Genomic DNA, 11,500 nt, shown 5'->3' with positions numbered 1-11,500 from the left:
GCTCGAACTCAACTGGTTTGTTGTTATGAACAACAGTCATCTAAATATGGTGTTCATCTGTATCATTTAGGGGATCTTCCATGGCTTCGTTATCAAGGATTCCTTTCAACATCTGACACTGTACATTACTCACATTAGCTGGCTGATTTATAAAATTGTTGATAATGTCATCTTTAGTCTAATCTATAAATTCTAGTGCCTCCACTACTGTGAGTGGTGAACGGATGCTCTCCTCCAGGTACGCTGGTGGCTGCTTACATATTTTTACAATGGGAAAACTTGGCCTGACGAGACGATATAACACTAGATTTTTTACAGCATCCCCCTTTGTAATAGTCATGCTACCTTCTTAGCATCCAATATATGCATCAACTGTTTCCAACCAAGGTTGGCCCAGAATAAAAGTATGCCCATCCAACCTACTCCTTGGTTTTATAACCAGGAAATCTACTAGATATTCCCATGAGTCAACAAGAACTGTGATATCTTGTAAAGTCCCTTTTGGTCTTACCATCGATCGGTCAATAAGTTCTAATAAAGTGGTGGTTGGTTCCAAGGCTATAATACCAAGTGCTTCACAAGTTTCTGTTGTTAATATGTTAATGGTGGTGTTAGCGCTTGAAATTTCACCTCAGGCTGAGAAAGGTAAACCTCAAGGCAACATCAAACCACTTCGCCTCGTAGCTAGCCCTACGGGGCGGGAGAGGGCTCTCTCCGGTCTATCTTGGTGAGATCTTCAATGGATGAGATGACCAATAGGGTAACACTGATTTTAGGCTAGTAAACTGATCAAGAGGGTTGATTTGGGGTTTTTAGGGTTTTTGGTGGCAAATTGAGGGGATGGCAATTTTGGGTGCGGGGATTGGACACAGTTTCTGCAGGGGGTTCTTTGGGGCGAGGTCGGAGACAGTATTGATGCCTTTGATTGAGGTGGATGGTCAGGAATGACAGGTGAGGAGCTAAGGAGAGCAAACATTAACTTTGAATTCTCCTTAAACAGTAGAAAACATTGAAATTAAACAAACTTAAAAGCAGAGCATGACAGTCATAAATTCTTACTTTAACACTTCGTTTGCTTAATGTGCAGAAGGAAAAGAAAGGAAATGATTCACATAACACACCTACAAGTACATAGAGAAACAAACCATCAATACATGTAACCACAAGAATCCCAAAAAGGACTACAAAACCCTGGTCTTCCTTAGCCAAAAATTGCAGAGATACAGTGAATAATACAATGATAGCTTCTCCCTCAAGAGTCCAACCATGAAAATGAGCAAGAAAGTAAATAATATAGATCATCTAACCTCTTTCCCTGCCTCCATGGGTCGAGCTCACTATCCTAGGAGCTGTTTCAACCACTTCTAAACTAAGCACTACAAACTAGGCAGTCAAAACAACTTGCCTCTATAAACTAGGAAACCAATTCATTCATTTAATTTTCACCTTTTTCATGAATGAATCTTCTAGAAGAGGCACATAAGAGTAAAAGTGTCATAAAAGTACATTAATTACATCAAAGAGAATAATAATCCACCCCAAAAAGTCAAACAGGGTCAAACTGCGTTTTTCTGAGCTGTACACTGAAATTTGGAGAAGTTTGCCTGACGGGTCGCGCGCCTCTGCCTGACGGGTCATGCGCCTTTGGGAGCACTTTTGGGGAAATTCCCGGTGTCCAAATGAGGCAAGAGTAGGCTTGTTGGAAAGGTCTGTGAGTCTACTTTCCAACCCAACTGGAATTTCTGAATTTGGTTGTCATTTGCCCCTTCAAAATTGCAATCTCCCAAGACTGCTTTCTGTGTCTCAAAAATGTGGCAGAAAGTCATTTTTTGCTTGTTTTTTGACTTTCTGGAGGCCCAAAACTTCATAAAATCTCTTGGCAATGGATGAGCATATGTAAATTTTCATGACAAATCTGGAAATGCTGAGTTTTTGCAAAATGGAGTTGCCAGGATGAAGCGTCGCACGGGGGGTGAGACCCGTTAATGGAGAAAACCTGTAAATTGCCTGCAAAAAACCACAATTTACCCAAAATGTTCAAAATTTCTTGGTATTTGTGTTGTGGCTGAGCTATTTAGTGCCTTGCTCCTTCAAGGAAGCTTCGGCCAAGATGTGGAGGGGGTCGGGCCTTTTTCTCCGTTTTTGTGCTTTGGCCAACTGCCTTTGGAACATCTTCATCTTTGCCTTGCACACGTGCATTCTCGCCCAATAATGGTTCTTCATGTTTCTTAACAATTTCTTATCTTGGTTGGCCTTAGCCAACAGCCTCTCCAAGCGAGCATTGACCCGCATGAGCATGGACTCTCGCTCAGAGGGCAATAGATCACCGGGTCTTCTCCGGTTCAACTTGCGGTCACTACGAATCCTCCACAACTCATCAAGAGCTTGTTCATCCTCCAACTGCTTGTTGCACTGCTCCAGGTATGAGATTGTCCATTGTGCCCCCTCTAATCTCCTCTGCAAGGCATCATTTTCAGCTCTAAGGTGCTGAATGATCTCCTTTGACTCTCGGCTAGGAGAACTGACATCAAGATCAATAAGCTCTATATCCGGAACACCTGATGGTCCCTCATCAATCTTGGGCTGTTTGCCCCTCCCTGGTACCTGTGCTGCTGAAGAAAGCGAGGCCCCTTCCACCTGATGTGGAGATAACACTCGCTGAGCCGATGAAGAAGGCGAGACCCCTTCCACATGTTGTGGAGAAAGTACTCGCCGAGCTGCTGCAAATAAGGCCCTTTGGCCTCTCTGATAAGTAACCAAAGGTGTGGAGCTAACATGTCTAGTGAAGGGGATGTCATGCTGCTGTGATGGTCCTCCCTCCTCGTGAATAACCTCAGGATGTGGCAGTGGTGGTGCTGTGAAAAGCTCACGAGAGATGAACTCCTCCCATGAGATGCCCTGCTGAGCCAACTGATGTAATACCACTAGCTGAATCAAACCATAATGGTAAAGGCTCCTATACTGCTGTGCCGGGCTCTTCCTCTGCATCATGGACACCATCCTCTCAATGTTCTGATAGAAGAAAACAGGGATGTTCATCATCCTTACCCGTGTGAAGTGCATCAAGAGGCGAATATGATATGAATATACCTGTGAAAATCTGCCCTCACAGGTAAAATAGAGCATGATGAGCCTCATCATGGGAGCATACTCACTCCTGAGAAATCTGAAGGGAAACACTCCTGTCAAGTGTCTCATGAGTGCTGGTCTAACGAAAGGCTCAAAATGAACACTGTCCAGCACCTTGCGCTTATTCCATACCTCTCCAACATTAGGTATCCATGTGGCCTGTGCAATCACCTCGGGTGTCAATGTAAAGTCCACCCCGGCAAGGTTGACATGTCCATCATGCAAGTGTAAAACAAACAGGCGAGCCAACTCTCTGTGGTGCTAAATCCAAGGGATCCTCTCACAAAACTCATAGCAAGACATGTACTGGAAACATGAGACTGCCATAGGACAAGCTTGTAAATCTGTCAAAGAGGTGGGCTCCTCTCACCTATGATGACCACCCTTTCCACCCTTATGAGGCCTCCTCTGTATCTCAATCTCTGAAGTTGATGCCTGGTCATGACTCTGCTCATAGGTTTCGGTTTCTGACATTGTTTAAGGAGCAGAGTGGCCAAAATGTACTGCTGTTTCTGCCTTGTAAAATGCTGATTTATATGCTGTTTCAAGGGGACAAGGAGCACGGGGGAAATGTTAGGGGAGGGACACTTTTAAAGGGAAAATGGGAATAAATATATAAAACAGGGATTCAAGGGAAAAAACATTGCAAAAATCATTGCATATGCATCATTATATACATTGTTTACATGGGTAATGAGAGGTAGGGTTAGGGCTTAATTTTTCATTTTTTAGGGAAGAGGGGTAGGGTTTAGTTTTTCTTTACAAATTTAAAAGGGAAATTTACATAGGAAGACAAGGAAAATGAAATGGAAAATGGGAAAAATGATTTACAAGGGAAAAACCTTAAAACAGCATAAAACCCTAGGCATATTTTACAAATTTAAAATGCAGCAACATGGAGCTTTTCTCTTGCACATGGAGATCCTTTAAAAATGCAATTAAGATTCCCATTGACCATAACAAGCAACCATTCTTAAGTTGGAGAGCCTACCTTAGGCAATTTGGTGATTTCGGAGGGTCCTCGGATAAATTTGCAGTCAGTTTGGTAAGGAGGGCGCTGACGGGTCGCGCGCCTCACCCAACGGGTCGCACGCCACTGACGGGTCGCGCCCGTTGAAAAATTACACTGCCGGAACGCGCTTGACGGGTCGCGCACCTGGTCTGACGGGTCGCGCACCTGTCCAGCGCCCAAATTCGCTCAAACTTTCACTCAATCACTCTTGCAAGTAACTTGGATGCACAATGAGGGTCGATGGAGGGAGATTGGGCCTTTATAGCTTTGATTTGAAATAATTTCATGCCCAAACCCACTTTCTAATGTTTTTCTTTGACACTTTATAAAATTGACCATTTTGGTTTCCTTTGTCTTGAAATTGACTCATTTAATGCTTTTGCTCGATACTTTTTGCAGGGATATCATCTGAGGGATCTTGGCAAGGGAGCCAGGGTTACATGCTGTCCTTGGAAGCTTTTTTGAAATTTCATCACTTTTTACAAAAATTTGAAAAATGACCTTGGCTTTAAAAACAGGGTTTTTAAATCCAAGGTGAAAATTAACTGTACAAGATAGAAATTTGCAAAGAAACATTTTGAAAATCATCCCTCTGGCTTGTTGAGCACTTATTGACCTTCAGAGACATGACCTTGTAAACAAACTTGACCAAAACCCTAGACCTAGGAATTTGTCCTCAAGACAAGACAAGACCAGCTTGAAAGTGACTAAGGACTGAAATGACTTGATCCAGCAATACCAAGAGGGGGACAAAGACACCAGTTCCTCCATCAGGGTTATGGCTTGCCTAATGGGATGCAAAAATTGACACTGATGAGACACCTACTTATGCAAATGCAAAGAGCTTTGATCGCTGATGGAGGGCTACTAGACCGACTCTAACATTCGCTCCAATGGGGATGGTAGCTCCTTGGAGGTACCAAGAACCTTAGACCTCTAGGAGAGCAGACCAGTGCTTTATCATCATTGGGCGATGGAGTCATTATTTGACAAACAATACAAGACTTTGACTCATTTATTGACTGAAACCTGACTCAAGCCGACACAATTATGAAACCAACGTGACTGAAAACTGACTCATAAGTGACTCATGACTAACTTAACGAAAACAAGAACTTACAAAGCTTATTGAAGGGCAGCAGTCCATCAAGATTTGAAATCATGGTGACAACCACCTTGTTTCTTACAAGACAATATACCACCAAACTATATCAAAATGCCAATGCAACCAATCAAGCAGATGCCTTCTTGATTGGTTCTCCTGATTAGATCCTCTGGTCAACACTGAATACTGGTAACTGGGCATCCAAAAACATAGCTGACCATATTCTCCTTCATCACTGAATACTGCAATAATCACCTTCACTGTTGGCTGCAACAAACTTGCTAGAGGATCGTGAAAAACATGAAGATTTGCCACTGCCACCTCCTGCTGAAAGATCAAGGTGTCCTTTGTTTCAATTTCTGATATGCCTTCCTCATGTGCTTCGGTGAAAGTATGCTCATGGGCTTCAAAAAACTCTGAACAAATGGATGGGCAGATCTCTTCTTGGAAAAACATTTCAACACATGAAACATATGAAGAATCTGAAAGGTAATCCTGTATGCTATGATCTTCGGTAGTCTGACAATATGGTAGGTGATCTTCATATGATATGACAGCTGGATTATCATCTTTGTGAAGGAAAACATTATCTGTTTGCTGATCTACATGACAATCATCTTCTTCAACAGAGGAAGAAGTTTCCCCAACACTTTCCTGATTATGTGTGCATTGCAAATCTGTTGTAGCTTGGGCTGTAACAAGACCTTTCAAGAGCTGATCTATCTCCTCTTCAGACAAAGGAGACAATGCCTTTTGTTCTCTTCTGCTTACATAGTAATTATCTTCATATGATAGGGCGCTCAGACTATCATTTATTACTGAGTTATTGAAAGGAGATTCATCACTTACTTGCACAAAGATCTCACCTTGCTGTTCATGAACATCTGAATCCAAAACTCTGTCTATGATCTCAACAGTAGAGTTCTCTTTGATAGGCTTCAGCACAAGATATTCCTGGTCATCATAATCTGAATCTAGTTCTGAAGTAGCTGAGTGAGCATTATCACAATCTACAATCAGCACTGGACTTACTTGCATGCTGCTGTCTTCTGTGGGCAGATCTGAAACAAGCTCTTCTCTTTCATCAATTACAGCCATATGGCCATCTTCAACTGGCTGATCTTGATTCTGCTGCAAAATTTCCTGATCATCTTGATGGGTATCCACTAGGTTCTCTTCATGTTGCTGAAATGGATTCTCATAAAGAGCCTCCATAATCTCAACGTCCATAAAATTATCATCTTCATAATACTTCTCAAGGCTTTCAATAAAACTACAAGCATGCTTGCAACAGTCTTGAAGTAAATTTAATGATGGATACGATGCTTGATATCTTTCAATAAACAAGGCATGAAAATCCTTTAAACAGTAAATACAAGCAGGCGGCAAACTTTCATACCAAGATTGAGCTTTACCTTCCAGCGTGGTGAAGAATATCTTCATCAAGCAATCCTCAGGAAAATCAACCTTCAACTTGCGAATATGCATGTGAAATCTAACCAAATGTAGAGCCGCATCCTTCTTACCATCATCATTAAATATAGGCAGATTCCTTGACCAATCTACCTTTGGAATTTTATTTGGAAAACCAGGGATGTGATCTCGGCTCAAGGGAGCATATCTTCTTGTGATTCGGTCCATCTCACAGCTACTGATCTCTCTGCAGTGAAGTCACCATGAAGCACTGATCGCTGAATTCTTCAATGAAAGGAGTCGCCAAGTGAATGATTTTAGCCTTGTCAGTGTCTGATCGTTGTCCACTATCAACAATCAGATCTGAACTTGATACATGTACTGGGGTAAAATGCAAATGAAGTGCTGTATTCACAAGCTCACGAAGATTGACTGAAGTAGCGTTTATCTACTTCCGCTTATGCAAAGCAAAAGCGTTTCAAAGGCTACCTGGCATAACTTCAGGCTCCGTCTAAGACTTATGAAACAAACACATCAACCCACAAACAAGTTTGTTCTCCCCAGTATGGTCGCCAATATGTTAGCGCTTGAAATTTCACCTCAGGCTGAGAAACGTAAACCTCAAGGCAACATCAAACCACTTCACCTCGTAGCTAGCCCTACGGGGCGGGAGAGGGCTCTCTCCGGTCTACCTCGGTGAGATCTTCAATGGATGAGATGACCAATAGGGTAACACTGATTTTAGGCTAGTAAACTGATCAAGAGGGTTGATTTGGGGTTTTTAGGGTTTTTGGTGGCAAATTGAGGGGATGGCAATTTTGGGTGCGGGGATTGGACACAGTTTCTGCAGGGGGTTCTTTGGGGCGAGGTAGGAGACAATATTGATGCCTTTTATTGAGGTGGATGGTCAGGAATGACAGGTGAGGAGCTAAGGAGAGCAAACATTAACTTTGAATTCTCCTTAAACAGTAGAAAACATTGAAATTAAACAAACTTAAAAGCAGAGCATGACAGTCATGAATTCTTACTTTAACACTTCGTTTGCTTAATGTGCAGAAGGAAAAGAAAGGAAATGATTCACATAACACACTTACAAGTACATAGAGAAACACACCATCAATACATGTAACCACAAGAATCCCAAAAAGGACTGCAAAACACTGGTCTTCCTTAGCCAAAAATTGTAGAGATACAGTGAATAATACAATGATAGCTTCTCCCTCAAGAGTCCAACCATGAAAATGAGCAAGAAAGTCCATAATATAGATCATCTAACCTCTTTCCCTGCCTCCATGGGTCGAGCTCACTATCCTAGGAGCTGTTTCAACCACTTCTAAACTAAGCACTACAAACTAGGCAGTCAAAACAACTTGCCTCTATAAACTAGGAAACCAATTCATTCATTTAATTTTCACCTTTTTCATGAATGAATCTTCTAGAAGAGGTACATAAGAGTAAAAGTGTCACAAAAGTACATTAATTACATCAAAGAGAATAATAATCCACCCCAAAAAGTCAAACAGGATCAAACTGCGTTTTTCTGAGCTGTACACTGAAATTTGGAGAAGTTTGCCTGACGGGTCGCGCGCCTCTGCTTGACGGGTTGCGCGCCTTTGGGAGCACTTTTGGGGCACTTCCCAGTGTCCAAATGAGGCAAGAGTAGGCTTGTTGGAAAGGTTTGTGGGTCTACTTTCGAACCCAATTGGAATTTCTGAATTTGGTTGTCATTTGCCCCTCTAAAATTGCAATCTCCCAAGACTGCTTTCTGTGTCTCAAAAATGTGGCAGAAAGTCATTTTTTGCTTGTTTTTTGACTTTCTGGAGGCCCAAAACTTCATAAAATCTCTTGGCAATGGATGAGCATATATAACATTTCATGGCAAATATGGAAATGCTGAGTTTTTGCAAAATGGAGTTGCCAGGATGAAGGGTCGCGCGGGGGGTGAGACCCGTTAATGGAGAAAACCTGTAAATTGCCTGCAAAAAACCACAATTTACCCAAAATGTTCAAAATTTCTGGGTATTTGTGCTGTGGCTGAGCTATTTAGTGCCTTGCTCCTTCAAGGAAGCTTCGGCCAAGATGTGGAGGGGGTCGGGCCTTTTTCTCCGTTTTTGTGCTTTGGCCAACCGCCTTTGGAACATCTTCATCTTTGCCTTGCACACGTGCATTCTCGCCCAATAATGGTTCTTCATGTTTCTTAACAATTTCTTATCTTGGTTGGCCTTAGCCAACAGCCTCTCCAAGTGAGCATTGACCCGGATGAGCATGGACTCTCGCTCAGAGGGCAATAGATCACCGGGTCTTCTCCGGTTCAACTTGCGGTCACTACGAATCCTCCACAACTCATCAAGAGCTTGTTCATCCTCCAACTGCTTGTTGCGCTGCTCCAGGTATGAGATTGTCCATTGTGCCCCCTCTAATCTCCTCTGCAAGGCATCATTTTCAACTCTAAGGTGCTGAATGATCTCCTTTGACTCTCGGCTAGGAGAACTGACATCAAGATCAATAAGCTCTATATCCGGAACACCTGATGGTCCCTCATCAATCTTGGGCTATTTGTCCCTCCCTGGTACATGTGCTGTTGAAGAAAGCGAGGCCCCTTCCACCTGATGTGGAGATAACACTCGCTGAGCCGATGAAGAAGGTGAGACCCCTTCCACATGCTGTGGAGAAAGTACTCGCCGAGCTGCTGCAAATAAGGCCCTCTGGCCTCTCTGATAAGTAACCAAAGGTGAGGAGCTAACATGTCTAGTGACGGGGATGTCATGCTGCTGTGATGGTCCTCCCTCCTCGTGAATAACCTCAGGATGTGGCGGTGGTGGTGCTGTGAAAAGCTCACGAGAGATGAACTCCTCCCATGAGATGCGCTGCTGAGCCAACTGATGTAATACCACTAGCTGAATCAAACCATAATGGTAAAGGCTCCTATACTACTGTGCCGGGCTCTTCCTCTGCATCATGGACACCATCCTCTCAATGTTCTGATAGAAGAAAACATGGATGTTCATCATCCTTACCCGTGTGAAGTGCATCAAGAGGCGAATATGATATGAATATACCTGTGAAAATCTGCCCTCACAGGTAAAATAGAGCATGATGAGCCTCATCATGGGAGCATACTCACTCCTGAGAAATCTGAAGGGAAACACTCTTGTCAAGTGTCTCATGAGTGCTGGTCTAACGAAAGGCTCAAAATGAACACTGTCCAGCACCTTGCGCTTATTCCATACCTCTCCGACATTAGGTATCTCTATGGCCTGTGCAATCACCTCGGGTGTCAATGTAAAGTCCACCCCGGCAAGGTTGACATGTCCATCATGCAAGTGTAAAACAAACAGGCGAGCCAACTCTCTGTGGTGCTAAATCCAAGAGATCCTCTCACAAAACTCATAGCAAGACATGTACTGGAAACATGAGACTGCCATAGGACAAGCTTGTAAATCTGTCAAAGAGGTGGGCTCCTCTCGCCTATGATGACCACCCTTTCCACCCTTATGAGGCCTCCTCTATATCTCAATCTCTGAAGCTGATGCCTGGTCATCACTCTGCTCATAGGTTTCGGTTTCTGACATTGTTTAAGGAGCAGAGTGGCCAAAATGTACTGCTGTTTCTGCCTTGTAAAATGCTGATTTATATGTTGTTTCAAGGGGACAAGGAGCACGGGGGAAATGTTAGGGGAGGGACACTTTTAAAGGGAAAATGGGAATAAATATATAAAACAGGGATTCAAGGGAAAAAACATTGCAAAAATCATTGCATATGCATCATTATATACATTGTTTACATGGGTAATGAGAGGTAGGGTTAGGGCTTAATTTTTCATTTTTTAGGGAAGAGGGGTAGGGTTTAGTTTTTCTTTACAAATTTAAAAGGGAAATTTACCAAGGAAGACAAGGAAAATGAAATGGAAAATGGGAAAAATGATTTACAAGGGAAATACCTTTCAAACAGCATAAAACCCTAGGCATATTTTACAAATTTAAAATGCAGCAACATGGAGCTTTTCTCTTGCACATGGAGATCCTTTAAAAATGCAATTAAGATTCCCATTGACCATAACAAGCAACCATTCTTAAGTTGGAGAGCCTACCTTAGGCAATTTGGTGATTTCGGAGGGTCCTTGGATAAATTTGCAGTCAGTTTGGTAAGGAGGGCACTGACGGGTCGCGCGCCACTGACGGGTCGCGCCCGTTGAAAAATTACACTGCCGTAACGTGCTTGACGGGTCGCGCACCTGGTCTGACGGGTCGCGCGCCTGTCCAGCTCCCAAATTCGCTCAAACTTTCACTCAATCACTCTTGCAAGTAACTTGGATGCACAATGAGGGTCGATGGAGGGAGATTGGGCCTTTATAGCTTTGATTTGAAATAATTTCATGCCCAAATCGACTTTCTAATGTTTTTCTTTAACAGTTTATAAAATTGACCATTTTGGTTTCCTTTGTCCTGAAATTGACTCATTTAATGCTTTTGCTCGATACTTTTTGCAGGGATATCATCTGAGGGATCTTGGGAAGGGAGCTAGGGTTACATGCTGTCCTTGGAAGCTTTTTTGAAATTTCATCACTTTTTACAAAAATTTGAAAAATGACCTTGGCTTTAAAAACAGGGTTTTTAAATCCAAGGTGAAAATTAACTGTACAAGATAGAAATTTGCGAAGAAACATTTTGAAAATCATCCCTCTGGCTTGTTGAGCACTTATTGACCTTCAGAGACATGACCTTGTAAACAAACTTGACTAAAACCCTAGACCTAGGAATTTGTCCTCAAGACAAGACAAGACCAGCTTGAAAGTGACTAAGGACTGAAATGACTTGATCCAGCAATGCCAAGAGGGGGAC

Source organism: Pinus tabuliformis, chromosome X (assembly GCF_031772625.1).
Source record: "Pinus tabuliformis cultivar Carrire ecotype Pingquan chromosome X, CPIR1, whole genome shotgun sequence".
Classification (NCBI taxonomy): Eukaryota; Viridiplantae; Streptophyta; class Pinopsida; order Pinales; family Pinaceae; genus Pinus; species Pinus tabuliformis.
Note: the sequence above shows the minus strand (reverse complement) of the source record.